The following is a 5,941-nucleotide window of genomic DNA, read 5'->3' on the forward strand; positions in this document are numbered from 1 at the left end:
TTGTGTTAAAAACTACACGTAAAAAATACAAAATGAACCAAATTTGAATCAAAATGTAAAACTAGCAAGCTATTTTCAAGAGAAAAAAATTTTTTGGTCCAAAAATTTTGAATTCAACTGACCAAAATGTGTACCAAGCGCAGAATATTTTTGATACCAATGCCATCAAAAGATGCGGATTTTTGTGCACTTAAACTTTGCTGAACAAAACATGTGGTTTGTATCAACGTGTGAACAGCTATTCACGATTGAATGCTTAACAAAAATCACAATTTTGGATATTTTTTATTTAATTTATCAAATTTGTCTTAATAAATACCTACTTTAAAATCAAAATACTTGCAAAAAAGGACTTTGATGGTTTAAAGGAGTCATCAGAAGGCCATATGCCGAATTTGAGCAGAATCGGACAACAGGGAGGGGTTGCACTGAATCTAAAGTGTGAAAGGGATTCTAAGACATAGTGTTCTAAAGAAGCATTAAAAACTGGTTTTTCATCATATATTTTTGTCTTTATCAATCGATTGCTTGGTTATGAAAGTTTTATTAAAATTTCAATTAAGACTAACATTTCACTTGAAGACTGCAACTCGATTGGACTTAAAACAAAAAAGTTATGGCTGTTCAAAGATTGTATTTTGGTTACAAATTGTCCTGTAAAACTCAATGAGTAAAAAGTACTCATTGTGTGTTAAACGACAATTTGCCACAAAAATACAATCTTGGAACAGCCATAACTTTTTTGTTTTAAGTCCAATCGGGTTGCAGTCTTCAAGTGAAATGTTAGTCATAATTGAAATTTTAATAAAACTTTCATAATCAAGCAATCGATTGGTAAAGACAAAAATGCATGATGAAAAAACAGTTTTTTATGCTTCTTTAGAACACTATGTCCTAGAATCCCTTTCACACTTTAGATTCAGTGCAACCCCTCCCTGTTGTCCGATTCTGCTCAAATTCGGCATATGGCCTTCTGATGACTCCTTTAAACCATCAAAGTCCTTTTTTGCAAGTATTTTGATTTTAAAGTAGGTATTTATTAAGACAAATTTGATAAATTAAATAAAAAATATCCAAAATTGTTATTTTTGTTAAGCATTCAATCGTGAATAGCTGTTCACACGTTGATACAAACAACGATTTTGTTCAGCAAAGTTTAAGTGCACAAAAATCCGCATCTTTTGATGGCATTGGTATCAAAAATATTCTACACTTGGTACACATTTTGGTCAGTTGAATTCAAAATTTTTGGACCAAAAAATTTTTTTTTCTTGAAAATAGCTTGCTAGTTTTACATTTTGATACAAATTTGGTTCATTTTGTATTTTTTACGTGTAGTTTTTAACACAAACAAAATTAAAAAAAATATAAAATATATAAATTTCAGGAAAATTTATGGACCCAGAATTTATTTAAAATCAAATCTTTTGAAAGTGGACTTTTTTTAAAGATCGCGCTTGCGGAACCTCTAAACATGATTTTGTTTAGTCGGCTCCATACAAAAGTTTGTTCTGCACATCCTAATCTACCATTTGGAGGGTGAGCCCCCAGATTCCCAGAAGTAATGCAATTTTGGGACACCCTACTGTACATTCGGAATAAACTAAAAAAATTATTTCTGGAATTTGGTCTTAGGATGACGCGATAACGAAAAATGTCTTTGGATAATGAAGCGTTAGGGAAGTTTTACTGTATGTATCTTTGTTACGATAGCATACCTTCCAAAAATTGTACATCCTAGATTTTTTTTTTCGAATTTTCATTTGGTTTTTATTGATTGGGTGAACTGTTTTTTTCTCTTAACATTTTAAGAATCATTTAACAGAATCTAGTATTGGTTTTATTTGAGGAATTTAATATATTTTTTCCTTGAAAACACTAGTTTTTTTAGCTGTTAGTTCTAAAAGGCTGAAAATTTTGGAATGAAACTCAAAATTCATACAATATGTTCAGAAATACAGTAGTTTGAAGTAGTGTTTCGTACTAGCACTTTGCGATGGTTTTGCACAATCAGCGCAAAAAGTTGGAGTTTAAGTGGATTTGGATTCTTTCCAAGAAATGTTTTTAATGAATAATTTATTTTAATTTATAATTTTTATTAAGTTATTCTTAAAAAAGTACTCATAAAAAGATATAAGCCGTTATCGTAAATAATATGTTCTTAATTTTTTTTTTTTTTCAACATTATTTATTTATTTACATAGTATTCCGTCTCACGACATAACTTGACGAACATAATTCCTAAAATTCACTCGGTCCATGGCAACCGTTCTCCAATTCCTCGGGCACCCCACGTTCGCCAGATCACGCTCCACTTGGTCTAACCACCTCGCTCGTTGCGCCCCCGCTCGTCTTGTTCCTACCGGATTCGTAGCGAACACCTGTTTCGCAGGACAGTCATCCGGCATTCTCGCAACATGTCCCGCCCAGCGTATCCGGCCAGCCTTCACCACCTTCTGGATACTGGGTTCGCCCTAGAGTCGCGCGAGCTCGTGGTTCATCCTTCGCCTCCACATTCCGTTCTCCTGTACGCCACCAAAGATGGTTCTTAACACTCGTCGCTCGAATACTCCGAGTGTACGCAGGTCCTCCTCGAGCAATATCCATGTCTCGTGCCCGTAGAGAACAACCGGTCTAATAAGCGTCGTATACAGGTTACACTTCGTGCGAGGGCTAAGTCTTCTCGACCGCAGTTGCTTGTGGAGTCCATAGTAGGCACGACTTCCGCTGATAATTCGCCTCCGGATCTCACGGCTGGTGTCATTGTCTGCGGTCACCAGTGAGCCGAGATAGACAAAGTCTTCGACTATCTCCAGCTCGTCGCCGTCGATCGTGACCTTGTTATTACTGGACAAGCGGGTTCGGTCGGTCTCGGATCCGCAGGCCAGGCGTTTCAGTTCTCCTCCACCGCCGCAGATGATCTGCCGACTTTCTTTTTTTTTTTTTTTTTTTTTTTTTTTTTTTTTTTTTTTTTTTTTTTTTTTTTTTTTTTTTATAACATGATAATATTAAAAAGTTTCTTCGTAGAGTTTGAACAAAAGCTGGTTTCATGTAATTTGCAGTAATTAATTAAATATTTCTATCATAAAATACATAATATAAACATAAAAAAATTTTTTGTAACAAATCTAAAGAAACAACTCTGAAACACATTTCCACTTCGTTTACCTCCAATGTATAAAATAATCTTGCATGCCTGCATGCATGCATGCCACTAGCATGCCAACGAAAGTTAAAATTTGGTGTTAACTATATTTACAAGTGACCTTCTCACCGCAAACTTCATTCGGGTCTGAATGATCGGATGATAAGAACAACTTAATTTAACAATAGGGTAAGATAGTATTGACCCTATAAATAATTAAAGAAAACAAATTACTTGACATAACTCACAATAGAACAAGTTATTTATTACCTTGCATAGTAATCACGAACTGTCACAGTTTACATAAAATGATTGAGATATATGAAACAAAAGGATCTAGTTAAAACAGTACACGTACCAGTTGTGTAGCAAAGTTACAGTTTGTTTGGTAAATATTTTCAATCGAACTTGTTACATCATCTGTAAATTTAAAATTTCATACGAATATCATCAAAGATTAGAAAAATTGTTTTTTTCATCCAGATCGCATAACACTGGTCAAAAGTGTCTCCTGATCATATCCTATTTCCCCCATCCACAAGAAAATTGTTTTGCTAGGATGCAGAGGTGACCTCGGTCCTAAAGCATGAATTTATTTTTTATCATCCCTTTCTCTTATTTTCCTTTCTATCTATTGACTGCTAGGACGTGGCCGGCGCCGTTATTGATGTTCAAAGAGAGTTTTGTTCATTGTGAATGTGTTGTCAATCCCAGACACCGTTCTTTTGACCTCTGGACAAAATTGATGGCCTCGGTCAATCACGGAGTAGCAACCATTGGCGATGTGGAATTCGTTCTACTGAGCCACGCCTACGATCATGGAATTCGAAATGTGTTTTTAGTAACGATTCAGATCATAAAAAAGTAAATCAAAAAAACCCTACGAAGTTATAGGCTGATGAGCTGATTAGAATGATTAATTTTGAATATAGAACATTTTATGGTGCATTTCGAGTTCAATGATTTGAGGTGGATGTGAGTAGTCAATCAACCTAAGCTAAGCTAAGCTAAATCACAGAAGATTTTTTTCATTTCTCACGCAGGCTTTTTATTTTGCTCAACGAAAGTTGGAAACTGGCATCCCTTAACTGAAACCCGAACAGCTCCCTCAATTTTGTCATCGTCCATCCATTGTGTGTGATGGAGCAGGGTACGACACTCGAATAAAATAACAACAAGAAATAAAACAATTCCAAACCAGGAGGGGGTCACCCATCCATCTGTTCCTCAATCCACCCTCTAGTGGGGGGAAATATGCAATTTTTCGCTGAGCTGTTGTTGTTGGTTAGTGTACCTATGTTGTTTTTTTTTCCTTATGCTGAGCAGAAGATCTCAGCGGGATCCAAATTTATGTGTTTTCTTATCGGAATGTCTCCTGCCGCTGAGCGTCGGCGGCGTCCGAAGTTTACCTCTAAATGTGGCCACAAAAGCGCCACAAGGCTGGTTCGACTCAGCTCAGAGTGAACATTACTGAAATGGGCCACAGAATATTTGTGCCTTGTCTGGTATCGGTTATAGTAGGACATCGCTGTCTTCGACTTCTGGTATGAGATAATATTCTACCAGATCACAATCTACGGTTCAATGTTCCCATCCCGGGGGACTAACAGAAGTTGTAGGTTAAGATCCTATTGGAAAACGTGTTTTTTGTATTGTTGGATTTTTTTTCTTGTATTAAATGACAAAATGCAAGCAACTACATATCCCTTAGATCGGATCAACTATTCCAACAGCAATAAAACGACACGCAACGTTTCGGACAAAACGACGGGCTGACCGGTAGTTAATCTTGGTACCCTGCCCAAACTGTCAATTTCTCCCTAATCGCAACTCCACATCCCAACGGCGCGCGGACATAAATGAAAATGTCACACGCTGGGTAGGAATCGCTGGCCTTAAGTCCGCAGTAATCCCGCCGATATATATCCGGAAAGCGCATATCGTATTACGGTAGTTCCCGTGGACACATGTAAAACAATTTTCTACCCGCGAGGCTCCCGACAACTCGGACTCAGGACATAACAGCAACCAAATAGCTATGGCCGCGCCGCCGGGTACAATTAATTTAACATTACACATCGGCAGCCGAACCAGACTGGACATTGTGGACAGAGTCCCCACACTTCTTGGTTCGTTCTGATGCTAAATCACACTTGTTTCGATTTGCGCCATCCGAAGAAATACTCATCCCCCCTTACTCCCTGCGGTTTCGAAGGTGAAATGAAGGTACGCAGAGATTGGGACCCCGTCTTCGTGTTCAGTTGTCTCATAAATGGGTTAAAAGATAAATTGCATATTTCCACTGTAATTGGTTCTGCCCATTTGAAAGCTCAACCGAATGGGGGGTGTCCACTTTCGGTAGAAAAACAAAATGCTTTCACAGCTTCAGAGTAATTTGTATTCCAGTTAACAGTGCGAACTTCAATCGCTTCGCAGTTCAGAACTTAGAAGGATAGGCATCGCAATGAATAAATTAGAATTTCGGCAATCTGATCACAATTGCTCGAATTCTTTTGTTTTGTGTGTTTTTATAAAGAACATGAAATTGAACTTTCGAGATAGATAATTTGTTACTGAAAGATCTTCTAAATATGGCTTAATTATTACATTGATTGATTCCAAAATCTATAGAAATGAGATGCATGCGCACGGTCGCTGTCACTAAGGGAATTTTTCATTCATTTTTTTTTTTGTTGAAGATAAACAGCAAAAAAAGTTTTGCGATATTACATAAAAACGTGCACATAACTTGAGTTGCTAATGCCATCTAATATAACATGCTTTTGAAACAATCGA

Source organism: Uranotaenia lowii, chromosome 3 (assembly GCF_029784155.1).
Source record: "Uranotaenia lowii strain MFRU-FL chromosome 3, ASM2978415v1, whole genome shotgun sequence".
Taxonomy (NCBI): domain Eukaryota; kingdom Metazoa; phylum Arthropoda; class Insecta; order Diptera; family Culicidae; genus Uranotaenia; species Uranotaenia lowii.